The sequence below is a fragment of the Salvelinus fontinalis genome, chromosome 24 (genome assembly GCF_029448725.1).
Source record: "Salvelinus fontinalis isolate EN_2023a chromosome 24, ASM2944872v1, whole genome shotgun sequence".
In the NCBI taxonomy this organism is placed as follows: Eukaryota; Metazoa; Chordata; class Actinopteri; order Salmoniformes; family Salmonidae; genus Salvelinus; species Salvelinus fontinalis.
Genome location: NC_074688.1, coordinates 12,373,229 through 12,395,834, shown reverse-complemented (window position 1 = coordinate 12,395,834; position 22,606 = coordinate 12,373,229). Strand labels below are relative to the sequence as shown.

The following is a 22,606-nucleotide window of genomic DNA, read 5'->3' as shown; positions in this document are numbered from 1 at the left end:
ACTTGGGACTGGATTGGAGATAAGGGCATGCCTTATTAGACAAATGGCAGCACAATTTGAGCATCGATGTCATGTCCACACCCACGTCTCCCAAAGACTTCTCAATGAAAGCTAACCAGAGTGCTATCTGACAATCTGATGGGAGAGCCAATCATTGTAATGTTGTAAACATCTACATAAAGAAGCCCAGAGACATGTACTGTATGTGGAGAGGACCTTGAGGTTTCTGCATTAGGATGCATTTGCATGACACTACAACATTCTATGGCAGCCATGTTTGCACCCCACTATCATTACATGGGGAATATTTAAACAAGTAAGGGATAATTAACACGGGGCTACTGAAGTAGCTAGCAAGTTTACTAGATATCTACAGTAGGTGCCTTGGTAACCATACATACAGACTTGCTAGTTTAGCTAACCAAACCATCAGTCCTAGCTTGCTATCATACACTGTATACCGTGTGTTATAGGGAAATAATCCTCACTCTGGAATGCCCTTCAAGCTATTTAGAAATGAGTATTCAACAATGCCATGGTATAATGCTATATAACTGAATATCTAAAAATTTAAACAATATTCAGAATTTAAAAAGTTGGCCTAACTCTCTAAATATAGCTCTGAAGAAGCCGCATGCATGTATCCAGAGACAAAGTGTTCTGTTAAATCATGTATGACCGGGTTGCAGTCAATTATTCATAGTTTTGTGTGGGGGGTGTTGTGCTAAACAGTGTAAGAACCTGTGATTTCTCTTTAAGAAATACAAACACTGAACATAACATATTTTTACCATTGTCCCTGCTATGTTACTTAAAGAGCTGGAACACGTTGGTCTATACAGCAACTCCCTCAATGTACATACTGTACTGTGATAACGTCATTGTTTGTGCTTTTGAGTTTGTGCTTTTAGGGCCATGCTTCATGCACGCAGAGGATCCAATGAAAGTGTTGTAATCAAATCAACTAATCTAATCAATTTTTACAAGGAGTCCTTTATGACGGGTCATTTTTTCTGTACAAGGAATTTGGAAGTTGTGTGCATAGCATCAGTCACATTGACAAGATGTATTTTTCTCTGAATTCTACTTTTCTCTTGCTAATGCTCTCATGATTTGAAAAACGTTCTAAGCCTACAAAGATAACCCCAACTGTGTACATTTATCGAACATGACATGTTTAAGTTTTAGGCCAGAAAAGAGTTGAGGGGGACCCAGCAAGTGTCTCTATGTTGTTCCTCTGTACAAAAGAAAATCCAGTAAGTCTGCAGTCAAACACTGTAGCACACACACAACATCAAGAGTAGCTACTCAAAACACAGATTGTGATCCACAGTACACTGTCGGTACTTTATTCCTTCGCAAACTATGAGCAGCCATTTCAAAACACCCTGAAAAGCTTTGACTTCACTTCAGAAGAACACTGAAAATAAGAATTAAGATCCAAAGCTGGAGATGCCATTGGATAGCCATTGGATTAACTTGTTTGGTAACTCCTGAACAAGCACACTAACTGTGAGGGTTTTCTTGACCAATGAAGGTATTAAAATAAAACCAAGAACCGACATACACTGCTCAAAAAAATAAAGGGAACACTTAAACAACACAATGTAACTCCAAGTCAATCCCACTTCTGTGAAATCAAACTGTCCACTTAGGAAGCAACACTGATTGACAATAAATTTCACATGCTGTTGTGCAAATGGAATAGACAAAAGGTGGAAATTATAGGCAATTAGCAAGACACCCCCAATAAAGGAGTGGTTCTGCAGGTGGTGACCACAGACCACTTCTCAGTTCCTATGCTTCCTGGCTGATGTTTTGGTCACTTTTGAATGATGGCGGTGCTTTCACTCTAGTGGTAGCATGAGACGGAGTCTACAACCCACACAAGTGGCTCAGGTAGTGCAGCTCATCCAGGATGGCACATCAATGCGAGCTGTGGCAATAAGGTTTGCTGTGTCTGTCAGCGTAGTGTCCAGAGCATGGAGGCACTACCGGGAGACAGGCCAGTACATCAGGAGACGTGGAGGAGGCCGTAGGAGGGCAACAACCCAGCAGCAGGACCGCTACCTCCGCCTTTGTGCAAGGAGGATTAGGATGAGCACTGCCAGAGCCCTGCAAAATGACCTCCAGCAGGCCACAAATGTGCATGTGTCTGCTCAAACGGTCAGAAACAGACTCCATGAGGGTGGTATGAGGGCCCGACGTCCACAGGTGGGGGTTGTGCTTACAGCCCAACACCGTGCAGGACGTTTGGCATTTGCCAGAGAACACCAAGATTGGCAAATTCGCCACTGGCGCCCTGTACGCTTCACAGATGAAAGCAGGTTCACACGCACATGTGACAGACGTGACAGAGTCTGGAGACGCCGTGGAGAACGTTCTGCTGCCTGCAACATCCTCCAGCATGACCGGTTTGGCGGTGGGTCAGTCATGGTGTGGGGTGGCATTTCTTTGGGGGGCCGCACAGCCCTCCATGTGCTCGCCAGAGGTAGCCTGACTGCCATTAGGTACCGAGATGAGATCCTCAGACTCCTTGTGAGACCATATGCTGATGCGGTTGGCTCCGGGTTCTTTGTAATGCAAGACAATGCTAGACCTCATGTGGCTGGAGTGTGTCAGCAGTTCCTGCAAGAGGAAGGCATTGATGCTATGGACTGGCCAGCCCGTTCCCCAGACCTGAATCTAATTGAGCACATCTGGGACAACATGTCTCGCTCCATCCACCAACGCCACGTTGAACCACAGACTGTCCAGGAGTTGGCGGATGCTTTAGTCCAGGTCTGGGAGGAAATCCCTCAGGAGACCATCCGCCACCTCATCAGGAGCATGCCCAGGCGTTGTAGGGAGGTCATACAGGCACGTGGAGACCACACACACTACTGAGCCTCATTTTGACTTGTTTTAAGGACATTACATCAAAGTTGGATCAGCCTGTAGTGTGGTTTTCCACTTTAATTTTGAGTGTGTGTAAAGGTCGTCTTTCGGTGAGTGAGTAGACCAAGGCGCAGCGGGTGATGAATACATAATGTTTTATTGACAAGACGGAAAAACGCGAAACTAAATACACTTGAAATGATTAACAAAATGAACTAGACAGACCTAAACTATGAACTTACATGAAACGAGGAACACATGAACAGGAACGACCGAGACGAGACAGTACCGTGTGGTGCAAAATACACAGACACAGCGACAATCACCCACAAACAAACAGTGAGAACAACCTACCTTAATATGACTCTCAATTAGAGGAAAACGCAAAACACCTGCCTCTAATTAAGAGCCATACCAGGCAACCCAAAACCAACATAGAAACAGAAAACATAGACTGCCCACCCAAAACTCACGTCCTGACCATCACACACATACAAAACAACAGAAAACAGGTCAGGAACGTGACAGTGTGACTCCAAATCCAGACCTCCATGGGTTGATAAATTTGATTTCCATTGATAATTTTTGTGTGATTTGGTAGTCAGCACATTCAACTATGTAAAGAAAAAAGTATTTAATAAGAATGTTTCATTCATTCAGATCTAGGATGTGTTATTTTAGTGTTCCCTTTATTTTTTTGAGCAGTGTATAACAGCCTGATAGGTCATTATTACCATGTCATCTCATCATGACAAACACATCTTTGTTTAAGTCAACATGTCAGCCAAGCTACTGAACCCTAATCCAACCCTTAGAGGTACTATGGCCGCACAAAACAGAAAAGGAAGTTCTGCATTATCCAACAGACAATACTTTACATCGTAACATACAGTGGTGACCCGGCAGAGCCCCACATTTTTTGCTAAATAAATGAAGAATATATCTTTTTGGGGGGGGGGGGGGAGCAGCTCCAAAATGTAGGTGTTTCAGCCTAGCTCAGTGCTTTCTGTGATGGTTGGGCAGGTCAGCAGAAAATAGGAGCATTGCATCGTGATTGGTTCAGTGTTCTGTCACTCAAGGCTCAAGGTCATTGGTCATGGATAAAATGATGTCAAATCACATTATATCTACAGTAGCTTTGATTGGACTGATTATGTCAACATAATACTTTCAAAATCTTAGCTAGCAGTCATCATCATGAATCAAGTAGACAATCTACTGGCAAATCATTTTTAATCCTTGTCATATGAAGATAAATTGTAGATCAAACGTATCGGTGCTCATCGGCCATTGGATATAAACACTACACAACAAGTTGGAAATCGCAAATTCAACAATGAATTGTTTGGAAGGAATCGGGGACAGTGGCTAACTGCAAGCATTGCAACTGGGAAGTCGGGTCTAAATCCGCTCAGAATGGGAAAATAAGTTTTGAACGGTCATCCAACTCGGAATTGTGAATCTTTCTCTTTCTTTGATAACAAAATTTGCCCACGAAGGACCGCCGTGCCACCTTCCTGTTCAAGTGAGCACATCACAACAAGGTGAGTCCAAAAATGTCTTATACTGTATGCTGCTGCATAAGTGATGTAATATGCCAGAGAGATATATATACTGTAGCTAAGAAAGTAATACTAAGTGTATGTTGTGTAGTAAGCTGTTAGTAGCCCATGTGCCTTACCCTAGTAATTTGGTCTATTTTCACTTCTTAATTTCGCCTAACGTTACTGTTCTGACTCGGCAGTGCACATGTAGCCTATAAACTGTTTTTGAGAAATGTCATCATCTAATATTGTAAGAGCTTTCATTGTCTGCTTAAATGCCCCCTTTATTTATCCTACGGTTCTCACTTGGTGTACAGGGAAAATACTGTAAAAGCAGGCCATGTTCTGCATTCTGTTGCTGTACATTTCAAAAGTGCTGAACACATAGTTATATTGACTATGTCCGTCTTAGCTCGCTCATTAAATTTTTATTTTTTTATTTTTTTATTTTTTATTTTTATTTTTATTTCACCTTTATTCAACCAGGTAGGCTAGTTGAGAACAAGTTCTCATTTGCAACTGCGACCTGGCCAAGATAAAGCATAGCAGTGTGAACAGACAACAACACAGAGTTACACATGGAGTAAACAATAAACAAGTCAATAACATGGTAGGAAAAAGAGAATCTATATACAATGTGTGCAAAAGGCATGAGGTAGGCAATAAATCGAATAATTACAATTTAGCAGATTAACACTGGAGTGATAAATCTTCAGATGATCATGTGCAAGAAGAGATACTGGTGTGCAAAAGAGCAGAAAAGTAAATAAATAAAAGCAGTATGGGGTGAGGTAGGTAAATTGGGTGGGTAGTTTACAGATGGACTATGTACAGCTGCAGCGATCGGTTAGCTGCTCGGATAGCAGATTTTTAAAGTTGTTGAGGGAGATAAAAGTCTCCAACTTCAGAGATTTTTGCAATTCGTTCCAGTCGCAGGCAGCAGAGAACTGGAAGGAAAGGCGTCCAAATGAGGTTTTGGCTTTAGGGATGATCAGTGAGATACACCTGCTGGAGCGCGTGCTACGGGTGGGTGTAGCCATCGTGACCAGTGAACTGAGATAAGGCGGCACTTTACCTAGCATAGCCTTGTAGATGACCTGGAGCCAGTGGGTCTGACGACGAACATGTAGCGAGGGCCAGCCGACTAGGGCATACAGGTCGCAGTGGTGGGTCGTATAAGGTGCTTTAGTAACAAAACGGATGGCACTGTGATAAACTGCATCCAGTTTGCTAAGTAGAGTATTGGAAGCTATTTTGTAGATGACATCGCCGAAGTCGAGGATCGGTAGGATAGTCAGTTTTACTAGGGTAAGTTTGGCGGCGTGAGTGAAGGAGGCTTTGTTCCGGAATAGAAAGCCGACTCTAGATTTGATTTTGGATTGGAGATGTTTGATATGAGTCTGGAAGGAGAGTTTGCAGTCTAGCCAGACACCTAGGTACTTATAGATGTCCACATATTCTAGGTCGGAACCGTCCAGGGTGGTGATGCTAGTCGGGCGTGCGGGTGCAGGCAGCGAACGGTTGAAAAGCATGCATTTGGTTTTACTAGCATTTAAGAGCAGTTGGAGGCCACGGAAGGAGTGTTGTATGGCATTGAAGCTCATTTGGAGGTTAGATAGCACAGTGTCCAGGGAAGGGCCGGAAGTATACAGAATGGTGTCGTCTGCGTAGAGGTGGATCAGGGAATCGCCCGCAGCAAGAGCAACATCATTGATGTATACAGAGAAAAGAGTCGGCCCGAGAATTGAACCCTGTGGTACCCCCATAGAGACTGCCAGAGGACCGGACAACATGCCCTCCGATTTGGCACACTGAACTCTGTCTGCAAAGTAGTTGGTGAACCAGGCAAGGCAGTCATTAGAAAAACCGAGGCTATTGAGTCTGCCGATAAGAATATGGTGATTGACAGAGTCGAAAGCCTTGGCCAGGTCGATGAAGACGGCTGCACAGTAATGTCTTTTATTGATGGCGGTTATGATATCGTTTAGTACCTTGAGCGTGGCTGAGGTGCACCCGTGACCGGCTCGGAAACCGGATTGCACAGCGGAGAAGGTACGGTGGGATTCGAGATGGTCAGTGATCTGTTTGTTGACTTGGCTTTTGAAGACCTTAGCTAGGCAGGGCAGGATGGATATAGGTCTGTAACAGTTTGGGTCCAGGGTGTCTCCCCCTTTGAAGAGGGGAATGACAGCGGCAGCTTTCCAATCCTTGGGGATCTCAGATGATACGAAGGAGAGGTTGAACAGGCTGGTAATAGGGGGTGCGACAATGGCGGCGGACAGTTTCAGAAATAGGGGGTCCAGATTGTCTAGCCCAGCTGATTTGTATGGGTCCAGGTTTTCCAGCTCTTTCAGAACATCTGCTATCTGGATATGGGTAAAGGAGAAGCTGGGGACGCTTGGGCGAGTAGCAGCGGACCGGGCGGGGCTGCTGGCCAAGGTTGGAGTCGCCAGGTGGAAGGCATGGCCAGCCATTGAGAAATGTTTGTTGAAGTTTTCGATTATCACGGACTTATCAGTGGTGACCGTGTTATCTAGCCTCAGTGCAGTGGGCAGCTGGGAGGAGGTGCTCTTGTTTTCCATGGACTTTACAGTATCCCAGAACTTTTTGGAGTTAGAGCTACAGGATGCAAATTTCTGCTTGAAAAAGCTGGCCTTTGCTTTCCTGACTGACTGCGTGTATTGGTTCCTGACTTCCCTGAACAGTTGCATATCACGGGGGCTCTTCGATGCTATCGCAGTTCGCCACAGGATGTTTTTGTGCTGGTCGAGGGCAGTCAGGTCTGGAGTGAACCAAGGGCTATATCTGTTCTTGGTTCTGCATTTTTTGAACGGAGCATGCTTGTCTAATATGGTGAGGAAGTAACTTTTAAAGAATGACCAGGCATCCTCAACTGACGGGATGAGGTCAATATCCTTCCAGGCTACCCGGGCCAGGTCGATTAGAAAGGCCTGCTCGCAGAAGTGTTTCAGGGAGCGTTTGACAGTGATGAGGGGTGGTCGTTTGACCGTGGACCCGTGGCGGATACAGGCAATGAGGCAGTGATCGCTGAGATCTTGATTGAAGACAGCAGAGGTGTATTTGGAGGGCAAGTTGGTCAGGATAATGTCTATTAGGGTGCCCATGTTTACGGATTTGGGGTTGTACCTGGTGGGTTCCTTGATGATTTGTGTGAGATTGAGGGCATCAAGCTTAGATTGTAGGACTGCCGGGGTGTTAAGCATATCCCAGTTTAGGTCACCTAACAGAACAAACTCTGAAGCTAGATGGGGAGCGATCAATTCACAGATGGTGTCCAGGGCACAGCTGGGAGCTGAGGGGGGTCGGTAGCAGGCGGCAACAGTGAGAGACTTATTTCTGGAGAGATTAATTTTTAAAATTAGAAGTTCAAACTGTTTGGGCATAGACTTGGAAAGTATGACAGAACTTTGCAGGCTATCTCTGCAGTAGATTGCAACTCCTCCCCCTTTGGCAGTTCTATCTTGACGGAAAGTGTTATAGTTGGGTATGGAAATCTCAGAGTTTTTGGTGGCCTTCCTAAGCCAGGATTCAGACACGGCAAGGACATCAGGGTTGGCAGAGTGTGCTAAAGCGGTGAGTAAGGCAAACTTAGGCAGGAGGCTTCTGATGTTGACATGCATGAGGCCAAGGCTTTTTCGATCACAGAAGTCAACAAATGAGGGTGACTGGGGACATGCAGGGCCTGGGTTTACCTCCACATCACCCGAGGAACAGAGGAGCAGTAGGATGAGGGTGCGGCTAAAGGCTATCAAAACTGGTCGCCTAGAGCGTTGGGGACAAGGAATAAAAGGAGCAGATTTATGGGCGTGGTAGAATAGATTCTGGGCATAATGTGCAGACCAGGGTATGGTGGGGCACGGGTACAGCGGAGGCAAGCCAAGGCACTGGGTGATGATAAGAGAGGTTGTATCTCTGGACATGCTGGTCTCAACGGGTGAGGTCACCGCATGTGTGGGGGGTGGGACAAAGGAGGTATCAGAGGTACGGAGAGTGGAACTACGGGGTCCATTGCAAACCAAAACAATGATAACTAGCCTGAACAACAGTATGCAAGGCATATTGATATTTGAGAGAGACATACAATAAGGCATAAAGTGATTGCAGGTCATGATTGGGAGAGCTAGCTAAAACAGCAGGTCAGATAACAGCAGCTAGTCGGCTAACACAGCAACAGAAGGTAAAAAATGGCGACGACTGGGCAGAGAGGGTCGGATTAACTACACACAGATCCTGAGTTAAGACACAGAGCCGACAGATAAAACACAAATAAACAGAATGGAGTACAGTGAATTAATGGACAGTCAAGCAGGCATAAGCTATGTAGCCAAGTGATCATAGTGTCCAGGGGCCAGCCGTAGATGAAGTAGTGAGGCCTCCACTAAGCTAGCCCGCGGCGTTTAAAGTTAGTAGCCCGGGGGGGTGGTCTGCTCAGACGGAGGGGGTCTGCTCAGACGGAGGCCGGTTGAGGGCACAGCGGATGGGGTATTTGTCTGCAGACCAGACGTGGTCGTGTCGACAGAGAATCCAAGCCGGATGGCGGTGGCGAAAGAGAGGTTGTGAGTTGTAGAATTGTGTTTGCTAACTGGTGCTAGCTTCGTGATTCAGACAGCTAGTCATGGGTAGCAAGCTAGCAGAAGATGGAGGTCTGTTTTTAGCCACGCCGTGCAATTCCGTCGGTAGATTAGTGGGGTTCCGTGTGGTAGAGGGGACCAATCCAGTTGTCAAAATAGTTATAGTGGCCTAAGAAGATTGTTCGATAGACCTGTTCAGATAGCAGCCGATATGCTCAAGACAGCTAACGATTAGCGGGCCGCAGTTAGTATATGGACGTTCAGGTTACGTCGCGATGGAGGGGCCGGTTGAAATACTCCCTCGGGCAGATAACGTCGGTATCCCAGTCGTGAAGGCCCGGTGGGGCTCCGCATCGGCAGTAAAACGGGTCCGGATAGGTGATTGTAGCCCAGGAGTGGCTGATGGCACTCTTCAGCTGGCTAGCTCCGGGATAATTGGTGTTTGCTCCGGAATTGATGTTAGCCGATAGACACTCGGATAGCAGCTAGTTAGCTGCAAGATCCAGGTGTAAATGTCCAGAGCTTGAGGTAAAAATCCGGGGATATGGAGAGAAAAATAGGTCTGGTATGCTCTGGTCTGAGTCGCGTTGTACAAAACTGGCAATAGTTTTCCGAGCTAAAGGATAGCTGATGAGCGCTAGCTGTGGTTAGCTGAACTATTAACGTTAGCTACTAACGTTAGCTTGTGAGCTGGCTAACTTCTGGTTAGCTTGTTAGCTTCTGTTGTAGATTTCGGATACGAGGTGAATAATACTTTTGAGGAAGAAAAAAAACAGATCCGCACCACATTTGGTGAGGTAGGTTGCAGGAGAGTGTTTTGAAGTTGAGTTTTTAAGAAGAAAATAATATATATATAAAAAAGATATGCGAAGAAAAATATATATACACGGGACAAGACGAGGACAATGGACATCTGACTGCTACGCCATCTTGGAAAAAAGATGTCTTAATGTCTTAATCGAAATTACGGAATGTCTCTTATCCGCTCATTGTTCCCTTATGCCATAGTTCGTACATCTCAAATGTCAGTATTTGTTTAAGCAAGTCAGCCATATCAGCTATGTTTTTTTTTAAAGGCAGTCAACGAGGCTGGATGAATTGTTTCGCTGCCAGACAAGGCTCTGCTGACTACCAGATTGTGCAACTTCCGGCGCCGACCGAGATGGCTGCCTCGCTTCGCGTTCCTAGGAAAATATGCAGTATTTTGTTTTTTTATGTGTTATTCCTTACATTGGTACCCCAGGTAATCTTAGGTTTCATTACATACAGTCGGGAGGAACTACTGAATATAAGAGCAACGTCAACTCACCATCGTTACAACCAGGAATATGACTTTCCCGAAGCGGATCCAGTGTTTTGCCTTCCACCCAATACAATGGATCTGATCCCAGCCGGCGACCCTAAGCGACGCCGTAAAAGGGGCAAACGAGGCGGTCTCCTGGTCAGGCTTCGGAGACGGGCACATCGCGCTCCACTCCCTAGCATACTACTCGCCAATGTCCAGTCTCTTGACAATAAGGTTGATGAAATCCGAGCAAGGGTAACATTTCAGAGAGACATCAGAGATTGTAACGTTCTCTGCTTCACGGAAACATGGCTAACTCAAGAGACGCTAACGGAGTCGGTGCAGCCAGCTGGTTTCTTCACGCATCGCGCCGACAGAAACAAACATCTTTCTGGTAAGAAGAGGGGCGGGGTGTATGCCTTATGATTAACAAGACGTGGTGTGATCATAACAACATACAGGAACTCAAGTCATTCTGTTCACCTGATCTAGAATTCCTCACAATCAAATGTCGACCGCATTATCTACCAAGGGAATTCTCTTCGATTATAATCACAGCCGTATATATTCCCCCCCAAACAGACACATCGATGGCCCTGAACGAACTTTATCTGACTCTTTGTGTAACGGGTGTCCTCCTCCTCTTCGGACGAAGAGGAGGAGTAGGGATTGGACCAAAGCGCAGCGTGGAATGTAGACATAATTAAGTTTATTAAAGTAAAGACGAAAACCGAAAACACTTCAACAAACTACAAAATAACAAAACGAAGTAGACAGACCTGAACATGGAACTTACATAAATACACGAAGAACTCACGAACAGGAACAGACTACATCAAACGAACGAACAAACCGAAACAGTCCCGTGTGGTGCAACATACACAGACACGGAAGACAACCACCCACAACAAACAATGTGAAACAACCTCCCTATATATGGTTCTCAATCAGAGGAAAACGTAAAACACCTGCCTCTGATTGAGAGCCATACAAGGTCAATTAAACCTGACACTTAACATAGAACAAACACAGACTGCCCACCCAGCTCACGTCCTGACCCACTAAACACAACTATACAAAAGGAAAACAAGGTCAGGAACGTGACACTTTGTAAACTGGAAACCACACACCCTGAGGCTGCATTCATCGTAGCTGGGGATTTTAACAAGGCTAATCTGAAATCAAAACTCCCTAAATTCTATCAGCATATCGATTGTGCTACCAGGGCTGGTAAAACCTTGGATCATTGTTATACTAACTTCCGCAACGCATATAAGGCCCTCCCCCGCCCTCCTTTTGGAAAAGCTGACCACGACTCCATTTTGTTGCTTCCAGCCTACAAACAGAAACTAAAACAACAAGCTCCCTCGCTCAGGTCTGTTCAACGCTGGTCCGACCAATCTGATTCCACGCTTCAAGACTGCTTCGATCACGTGGATTGGGATATGTTCCGCATTGCGTCCAACAACAATATTGACGAATACGCTGATTCGGTGAGCGAGTTCATTAGAAAGTGCATTGACGATGTCGTACCCACAGCAATGATTAAAACATTCCCAAACCAGAAACCGTGGATTTATGGCAGCATTCGCGTGAAACTGAAAGCGCAAACCACTGCTTTTAACCAGGGCAAGGTGACCGGAAACATGACCGAATACAAACAGTGTAGCTATTCTCTCCGCAAGGCAATCAAACAAGCTAAGTCCCAGTATAGAGACAAAGTAGAGTCGCAGTTCAACAGCTCAGACACAAGAGGTATGTGACAGGGTCTACAGTCAATCACGGATTACAAAAAGAAAACCAGCCCTGTCGTGGACCAGGATGTCTTGCTCCCAGACAGGCTAAATAACTTTTTTGCTCGCTTTGATGACAATACAGTGCCACTGACACGGCACGCTACCAAAACCTGCGGGCTCTCCTTCACTGTAGCCAAGGTGAGAAAACATTTAAACGTGTTAACCCTCGCAAGGCTGCAGGCCCAGACGGCATTCCAAGCCGCGTCCTCAGAGCATGCGCAGACCAGGTGGCTGGTGTGTTTAAGGACATATTCAATCAATCCTTATCCCAGTCTGCTGTTCCCACATGCTTCAAGAGGGCCACCATTGTTCCTGTTCCCAAGAAAGCTAAGGTAACTGAACTAAACGACTACCGCCCCGTAGCACTCACTTCCGTCATCATGAAGTGCTTTGAGAGACTAGTCAAGGACCATATCCCCTCCACCCTACCTGACACCCTAGACCCATTCCAATTTGCCTACCGACCCAATAGGTCCACAGACGACGCAATCGCAACCACACTGCACACTGCCGTAACCCATCTGGACAAGAGGAATACCTATGTGAGAATGCTGTTCATCGACTACAGCTCAGCATTTAAACAAGAGTACCCTCCAAACTCATCAAGCTCGAGACCCTGGGTCTCGACCCCGCCCTGTGCAACTGGGTCCTGGACTTCCTGACGGGTCGCCCCAAGGTGGTGAGGGTAGGTAACAACATCTCCAACCCGCTGATCCTCAACACCGGGGCCTCACAAGGGTGCGTTCTGAGCCCTCTCCTGTACTCCCTGTTCACCCACGACTGCGTGGCCATGCACGCCTCCAACTCAATCATCAAGTTTGCGGACGACACTACAGTGGTAGGCTTGATTACCAACAACGACGAAATGGCCTACAGGGAGGAGGTGAGGGCCCTCGGAGTGTGGTGTCAGGAAAATAACCTCACACTCAACGTCAACAAAACAAAGGAGATGATTGTGGACTTCAGGAAACAGCAGAGGGAGCACCCCCCTATCCACATCGACGGGACAGTAGTGGAGAAGGTGGAAAGTTTTAAGTTCCTCGATGTACACATCACGGACAAACTGAATTGGTCCACCCACACAGACAGCGTTGTGAAGAAGGCGCAGCAGCGCCTCTTCAACCTCAGGAAGCTGAAGAAATTCGGCTTGTCACCAAAAGCACTCACAAACTTCTACAGATGCATAATCGAGAGCATCCTGTCGGGCTGTATCACCGCCTGGTACGGCAACTGCTCTGCCCACAACCGTAAGGCTCTCCAGAGGGTAGTGAGGTCTGCACAACGCATCACCGGGGGCAAACTACCTGCCCTCCAGGACACCTACACCACCCGATGTCACAGGAAGGCCATAAAGATCATCAAGGACAACAACCACCCAAGCCACTGCCTGTTCACCCCGCTATCATCCAGAAGGCGAGGTCAGTACAGGTGCATCAAAGCTGGGACCGAGAGACTGAAAAACAGCTTCTATCTCAAGGCCATCAGACTGTTAAACAGCCACCACTAACATTTAGCGGCCGCTGCCAACATACTGACTCAACTCCAGCCACTTTAATAATGTGAATTGATGGAAATTATGTAAAAATGTACCACTAGCCACTTTAAACAATGCCACTTAATATAATGTTTACATATCCTACATTACTCATCTCATATGTATATAGTGTACTCTATATCATCTACTGCATCTTGCCATCTTTATGTAATACATGTATCACTATCCACTTTAAACTATGCCACTTTATGTTTACATACCCTACATTACTCATCTCATATGTATATACTGTACTCTATACCATCTACTGCATCTTGCCTATGCCGTTCTGTACCATCACTCATTCATATATCTTTATGTACATATTCTTTATCCCCTTACACTTGTGTGTATAAGGTAGTAGTTGTGGAATTGTTAGGTTAGATTACTTGTTGGTTATTACTGCATTGTCGGAACTAGAAGCACAAGCATTTCGCTACACTCGCATTAACATCTGCTAACCATGTGTATGTGACAAATAAAATTTGATTTGATTTGATTTGAAGGTGTAGCGGTGGTAAGGATTCTGAATGGTGCTGAAAAGAAAGCTCTGCTGTTGGGATAGCTTTATGTAGGAGGTAACAGTTTGTGGGCATCGCTTGTCGCCGTTATAATGCAATTAATGTATTGTTTAGTGTTGTGTTGTGGCTTTGCTGGCATGCATCTAAAACATTTAGTTTGAGTTTGCTCCACCAAGATTACATGATAAAATTGCCACTGGTAACATATGAGGAAATTATCGCACGTCTGCTGGGTGACAGCCTGCTCGTTATGTGGTGGGGGATATTTGCACATTAATGAATCCTAATTAAAACCCAACTCGTTAGTGAGGCCTCGGGCCTCGGGCAATTCCAGTGTACCATGGTGAATAAAACATGACTTTTTATGAGAGTTCACATTCTGCCAGAATATTCAGGATTTAATTATCTCATTATTGGAATTGGTCTCACAAAACATCCAGGCGATTCTACCGTTGAAGCTGCTGAGGTTTTAGGCAAACAATTACAGCATTATCATCTCAAAAATACATATTTTCTGTAGGGTCTCAGTGGAATGTACAGCTACAGTATGCACATAGACTGTAGCTATACAAAGAGCTAGCCTACACATATATACCCTGCAAAGAAAGTGAAAAGATAATTGAAATCCAGGCATGAGATGGGAGTGATGATAACCTGCCTTAATGCCAGTCATACCTGGCAGGAAACCCCTCAAACTCGAACCCATCTGACGCCAGAGTGTAGACAGGTAAGAGGCAGCATCATGAGACAACCTAGGCTGCCATAACAGGTTTGGACAACGTTTGTGAGACGTGAGCAATAGGGAGAAAGCCAACATAGCAAGGATGACTTACTCAATGTCAAGAAAGGAATTACTTCTCAAAAACCAAGCTACGTTACAGACACTCGTGGTAACATGTGATTTTCAAAAAGTGATAGAATCTAGAGTTTTTTATATCATTAGTGGCATGTTTATCATGCCTCTTTTCATGAGGTGTTATACGCTTGCAATGTTTTGACATATCTGTGTAGGTTTAATCCATCCCTGTACTGTGTCGGCAGTGACAAGTCTGGCCTATTGAAGGAACACACATACGCTTCCATCCACCAGATGAAGTGGTGAGTGAAATGTCCTCCGTTTAAGGTTCCTTCAAACATTGGCTCAGGTATTCCCTGACGACACGCTTTGAAGGAGACAACGGATCCTATTCCCGTGTCCTTGGCAAACCTCTGTCAACCCTGCTAGAGCCAGGTGTAATGATAAAAGGCTTAGACTAGAACGCAACAAAAATAATCTGCAAAGGCTGTTGTGAAACATCTGGCTTACCTTTAAAGAGATCCAAAGCTCTGACTGACAGTTCACTGCAAAGAGTGAAACATGCACTCAGTGATTTGGAATCTGGTGGGCAATATTACATCAGAATGGAGCCTATTTTCAGGGGTAGTTGTTACAAATGTTATTTTTAAACACAAATGACATCTTCATGACATATTTGAGGGAAAACACACAGGGCGTCTTTGACTAGAAACATTAGAGGATAATTCAAAAAAGAACATCGCTTTGGGGCAGAATGGCGCTTCGCCTGGAATCAAATAGACACAAATATAAGCAGGTGAAGAGATGTTGAAGAAAGCCGTAAAATGGGACTGTCAGGTGGAATAATATTCACCAACGACAGCCTGGAGAATTGATGAATATAGTGTCTATAGTGCACAGATCTAGACTGTTATTTATGTATTTCAGGTCTACTTACCATGGCAATGACCTCATGTATCAATGCCAGCCCTGTGATATAGAGTAGAGTCACAGTCTTTTGAGGATGAAAACAAGGGAAGCCCAAGGTATAAGGATATGTGGTCAGTTGTGTTATCTAAACTGCGCCACAGTTTTTCAGTAGTTTTTTTCCCCCTATTTCCCAAAGTTTCTACAATACAGTTAATCTTGTGTCCATGGAAGCTGGCATCTTTCACCGACAGTAATAGGAAGCACATGAGCCAGGGGTTGGTTGCGTATAACTTGCAGTAGAGGGACTGTCTCTTACCAGTGCTGTCACAGTTTTTCTGTCCTCAAAGGCAGATATGCTTTTAAAACAGGGTGGATGGCGTGTGACCCTCTCCATCATGGTCAAACTGGAAACGGTTTGGGCAGGAGGTGTAAGAGGATCAGAGCTAGGCTACTGGGTCTTCTTAACACCAGGGCTATTTCAGGCCAGTCCAGTGGCCCTTGTGGCCCCTCCAACTCATTGTCTGTGACTAAGGTAATAACACTTACCAAGGTCTAGAAGCACGGCAGCTTCAAACGGGGAAAGATTAGAACTGGAGATTTGAGCTTGTGTGCATAACTAGGGGAAAGTCGGGTGGGACCTGATCTGATCAAGCTGGAGCAAGCCAGCACAACCCACTGCTCCCTTTACACTGCTGTAGACACAGGAAGCGGGAAATAATTCAACCTCCTCTATGCATCAGCACTTTGACATGTAGCCAGCATATTTCAAACATGAAATGTGTGGTGCATGGATGATGGAATCTACAGCGATAAAACGGATGAATGCCTTTTCAAATTCAGATCCAGTACTATAGCCTGCAAGGGAAGAGGAGAGGAATTGTTGTTGAATTCCTGCTGCTGTAGTATCTCTGAGGCATATCAGAGCTCTGATGAGCAGTGGAAGGTTACAAGAAGCTGTGGACCCATTGGCCCCTCTTCCTGTGTGACATCCATTTTTTTCAATCGTCGTGTTGTGTAGAAGAGGGGAGGGAGGGATTGGGGGGGATCTACATAGTAAACACTGAATGATTTTTACTTCAGAGAGAGAGCTATCATTTCCACATGGCACTGTTTACGCACAGATACCGGTATACTGTATGGCAAAGTACACAGAAATGGGCAAAGACATGCATGCAGATATGCACAGGCACGCCATCCAGCACACGCACGCACTCACCCACACAATAAAGATAAAACACAATGTCTAACATGTCATCATTTGGGCAGGTGTTTTGGGGCACTTTTGAGGCATTGTGCTTTTACTGGTATTTCCAGAATTGTCTACTAGTGTTGCTGCAGGTAGGAAATCCTAGGAAACGTTCTGTAAGTGACACAATCAGTTAATCGAGGTCTGGTTGTGCGTGTGTGTTCGGTGGGGGGATTGCATAAGCCAGGGGAGGCGTAGCTCTGCGAATCTTAATCGCACGTAACCTATTATTTGGCAGGGAATACTGTTTTCTAGTTTTTCCCGGCTTTGACTATTCTGCCTGCCCTGACCCTGCCTGCTTGCAGCCCTGCACCTTTGCCCCATTACTCTGCATTACCGGCCTCTGCCTAACCTGACCCGGAGCCTGCCTGCCGTCCTGTACCTTTGCCCCTGTTGTTGTAATAAACATTGTTACTTCGACACAGTCTGCATCTGGGTCTTACCTTGAAATGTGATAATAATGATAAAACGAACAATAGCAATGTCTGACATCTCATAACAGATAGGTTACATTAGGATCTTTCCCTGATAAATCACGAGGCAACCACAATGCCAAATAAAAGAGGAAGGCATCATTCAATTCCCATGTTTATTTTTCTCTGTCCTGAAGGCTTGATGATAGACAGATGTTTCCTCATAAGTGGGCCTTAGTCCTTTTAATTAGTACTCAAACACATGACATGGCAGCCATGACTTGGCAAGACAGTCAATCAATCATTAAGCAGACATTCCCTGGGAGTAACTTAGGCTGTAGAAACCATAGATCAGTACATTCAAAGGTGAAATATGGAGGACTGAGTAAACATGACGAGAAATGTTTCCCCATAAATGCAATAGCCTACCTACTGTGAACAGAACAAACAGAACTTCACCTACTCTGTTAAGACCAAAGACTCATAGCAAAGAAGAATCGAACATGAACAGTTGGTGCGGCAAGAAAAGAGGCAGTGAGAGACACAGTACATCCACGAGAACTCTGTAGCTTCTAAACACAAGCTTGGACTACTGGAGCCTTGTGTGTTGCTTCACATCCCAATTATCATACTTAATAGGGTAAAGAGATTCAGATCTCATATTTGCACTAATACCTCAGATTCCCTCTCTACACGACGCAGATAAGAAAAGCTCTATGCGCCGTTTGCCTTCAGCCCGGCTGCAGCAGGGCTATGCCTTGGCACATCCTCAATAGAGGAGGATTAGAAACAAACCAAACCCCTCAGGCCATTTAGAAGTCTACCTAAGTTAGAGGGTGAAGGAAAAGAGGGGATAACTGTTTGTGGGGTTCCCATGTACTGTAGAAGTGCCAACAGAAAGACCTGCAACAATAGCATTCCAGTTAAGGTATTCCCTTCAAATCGAGACGCGAACATTCCATAGTGAACAACAGGATTGGGTGTTTAAAGCGAGCTTTTCAGTTTTTGTTGTTGTCTGTTGTCTTAGTGTTTTTGTTGATGTCTATACCGGGTGTTGCCTCATAAGATGGTCATAGATGCTTTATGTATGCTTATCTGACTGAAAGTTGGTGTTACTGGCTTTTATCCTGCCATGATCAACTGTCTGTACAACTTAGGGACTCCATAGACTTCAGCCAATTGATGCTGACCTCATTGACCAAATTGGATTTATTGTACCTGAGGTCTTGATCAGATCATGGGTATGACTGAATGAAAGGTTATACTGCATGCGTCATTTAAATCAGGAAAAGTAATCAACTAACCACCCTCAACATGCTTGTGTTGTTTACTTGTATTTTCAAGACGGCAAACAAGATAAAAAGGAAATCTCCCTTTGAGACTTTTCCCCGTCTTGATGTCGGTACATAAACCCTATTCATTACGGAAAATCACAAACAGAATCATTGAAAACATGTTTGGAAGATCATTGATAATATTCAAGGACAGATACATTTTATAATCTTCAAAAGTAGAAAACCTTGAACAAGCATTGACCATTCTCCCTAGATTTTACGTGTACATTTTTTAATACATTCTATTAAATGAAATAAGAAATATTGGAATTTTGGCTTACAAATAGGTCAGGACTCAGTACACAATAAGGCAGTAGAAGAATGAAAATATATTTCATCCAGGCGCCATAGGGCTATGCCACACACACACATACACACAATTTACTTTGTACTTCAGATAACACTATTTTATTTGCTCAAGACATCTATTTTGTGTCCGTCTACACTTAATCCGGGGATTCTCTTTAAAGAAGTTGCAAGGCACTGATGTTTATTTATTTTATTTTTTACCACTTTTTCTCTCCAATTACGTGATGACACACTGCTCGCTTAACCCAGAAGCCAGCCGCACCAATGTGTCATCGGGAAACATCTTACAGCTGGCGACCAAAGTCAGCGTGCATGCGCCCGGTCGCCACAAGGAGTCGCTAGAGCGCGATGGGACAAGGACATCCCAGTCGGCCAAACCCTCCCCTAACCCAGACGACGCTGGGCCTGTTGTGCGTCGCCTCATAATCGAATCCGGATCGGTAGTGACGCCTCTAGCACTCGGGAGGCCCCGAAGCCACTGATGTTTACCAAGCCAACCAAAGCATTACAGTAATGTACTCATGGACTCCTTGTAAAGTATAGGAGCTGTGGCATATCCCAGCAACCAGATGCCCCTGCTGGTATGAAATTCCTTTGCTCTAAACCGGGAACCCCTTGGCACCACATTCATGGAGCGCCTGATGTCACAACCCTGTCATTCTGAGTGGTGTCAGGTGCGTGGGCCAGTACATTGACAGACACACGGCACAACTGTTTGTGACTCTAACAGAGGAGCACACAGAGCCATTAGGTGCCAGCCCAATTAACACTGACACCCCCGACAGAAAGAGCTCTCATTTTACAAAACAGGACTGTTACTACAAATGGCGTCCGTGATCCTCTCTCTCAGAGAGAGAAAGACAGAGAGAGTGTGTTTGAGAGAGACGGGTATGGAGAGTCAGTATATGTGCATGTGTTTTGCTCAGTTGATGTGTGTCTGTATGGTGATCTCTGTGAATATGAATACATCAAGATGTCCAAGTACCGTAAAAATATGTGGATATGCGCTGCATGTAACAACTATCTGACAGCACCTGCTACCAAAGAAGAAGCAATGAGCCATGCTGAACTGTTACCCAGTGCTTTCTTCTCACAAGTTCAAAAAGTCAAAGCACTATCATCTTGCTTGCATGCTTTACACGTAAGAGACATTGGTAGTGAGGTGATTGTGTTTGGGGACGATGTTAAGGAAACAGCACTGGTCTAAATAATAATGAACAGTACTGTATGTTACAGCATGACAATGGAAGCCAAGGTTTGTGTTGCATAAACCCCCTACCACGAACAGGAGGGTGGAGAGCGGAGGGTGAAGGAAAACACATGTAACAGTCCATCAATACTATCATTCAGCCAAATCTGTGATTGCCTATCAGCAATGTACTGTACTGGACACTTTACTCTGAAATAACATCTCTAAACATAAATCATAGTGACCATAACAACTAATCTAATCAAAATGATGCAAGTCAGTGCACAGTTGTCTTTTGTCAGGAATTCATCATTGCCTCTTGAAGAAGAATTCACCTGTAGATATGACTTCTTGCAGCTACTTGCTATAACAACTTGGATAAATGTAAAATAATTAACTCTTATTTATTTTTATTTTTTATGATGTCATGTGTTCAATAACCTCTGAACACACCTCAAACCTCAACAAAAGAGCAATAATGTTTTATTTGCTTTCCCGTAAAACGCCCCGGAGGTTTCCGTTCTTTGTTGGTTCAAAGATCTTCTCCACATTCAAAGCTTGTTTACCACGCCACACAAATAATTGTACAGTCTATGACAGCAAATAGGTAAAACCACACTCGGGCCTCAAACCAAAGACATTTCAGCTCTTTGTCCAACCAATACATGTAAAACGGTTGACCAAGTGATAAAATGACACCAGACTAGCGCCTTCCAATAATTCTGCACTAGAGCTGTCAATAGCAAAGTCATGGGTCGGGAGCGCTAGTTGTGCGCAAGGCACAGAGATGAAGCCTACCCGCAGCCGGCATGCACAACCATGATTTGTTATTTCCAACGTATCAACTTTCGACCCCTTATCATAATCTTGATATGACAACAAGCCTACTGGCGTTTGAAAACGTGTCATTTTGAAAATGAAACAAACATGTAACCATCCCATATCAGATAAATAGGCCTAATGGAAAGGAAAACGAAAAACCCCAATAAGAAAACGAATAACATGTAGAAATATAAAATATTAAGTGTAACATATACAATATAATGTCTACTCTAATAATATATATATATATATATATATCACTAGGCCTACTACTACTACTACTAATACGAATAATATAGCCTACAATTTATAATACATTTTCACTGTGATAATGATCAATATATTTTGTAATTAGGTCGAATATCAATTCTTCCAGGCGCAAGTCTGCTTTCTGATCATGTTAAATAGCATTGCATCAGCCTGGGCGCCTGAATTTCCCGAATTGTGATCATGTTACACATAATTGGGCAAATGATGCACAATTCTTAGCAAGTGGCTTTATGTGCCTCACACTGAGCTAAACCACTTAAAAATAACAATATTTTTAGACAACTCGCGCTCAAAAAGTATCTCACGCATTTCTTTATCAATGCAGACTACAAAGTTGCCAATGCAATAGAGACCATTAATAAATACTATCACTGAGATGAATACTGAAAGCAGAATCTTACCGTTCGGGGAATCATTTTTTTTTCAGTTAATTGTCTAGATCCCGTGTACAAGTGAAATGGCCTTTAAACGCCAAATACAAAGCGTATTTCAAAATTACACGTTTGTAGCGGAATCCATAAAGTTTGTAGGACAGAGGCGCCTCCACCCGTAGCACTGCGATACATGTGAAGCTTAAAATCACTCTGCAGGGAATTGAACCAAATTAGCATCCGGCCTGCCCACTGTCTGTCGACTGCGATGTGAGCTCGGAAACACGGGCGAAACACTAAACTCTTGGAAAATGATGTCTGGCGCTGACGCAGTCGAAACAATAACAAAGCATTTTCCCATTGCCCGCCACTGTTTGGGTAAAAGATTAAGCGATTTGCCTGGAGAAATTTAAACACACTCAAATGCATAGACCGAGCTATGGATGCAAAGATATCAAAATGATAGTTTTAACCATGTTTTGAGGCTAGACAGTGTTTGTTGACTTATACTTTGTTTACAAACATTAAACAAACAAGCTTATAGTTTGGCTTCTGATGGGTTACAACAGTTGAACTAAACTAGTCTATATCATTCACTTATAATACCATTAGTGGATGTAGTAACTGCAGATTGCCCCTTTAAAGGTACAGCGATGGGTCTAAAGTGTTCATTTGCAAAGCAAAACAATTTGGAAACGACCAAAGATTTATGTGAAGTATTTTTTTTATTCAAAGTTTATCAGAGAATGACCCTGGATAAAGGATATTCAGAGGTCAAAAGAGAAGAATACTGGGCTA

At 44.3% G+C, this 22,606-nt stretch overlaps 1 protein-coding gene across 3 annotated transcripts in view; it reads right to left on the bottom strand.

Moving 5' to 3' along the window:
* LOC129821938 (glucagon receptor-like) overlaps positions 1 to 22,137 on the bottom strand; it is a 34,428-nt gene extending 12,291 nt beyond the window's left edge. Inside the window, exon 1 of one of the 3 annotated variants that reach the window (XM_055879702.1) lies at positions 21,839 to 22,137. The gene's annotated coding sequence lies outside the window, so the exon portion shown is untranslated. The remainder of the gene's footprint in view (positions 1 to 21,838) is intronic. The other 2 variants (XM_055879701.1, XM_055879703.1) reach the window with 2 other exon arrangements.
* Between the last annotated feature and the right edge of the window lie 469 nt (positions 22,138 to 22,606).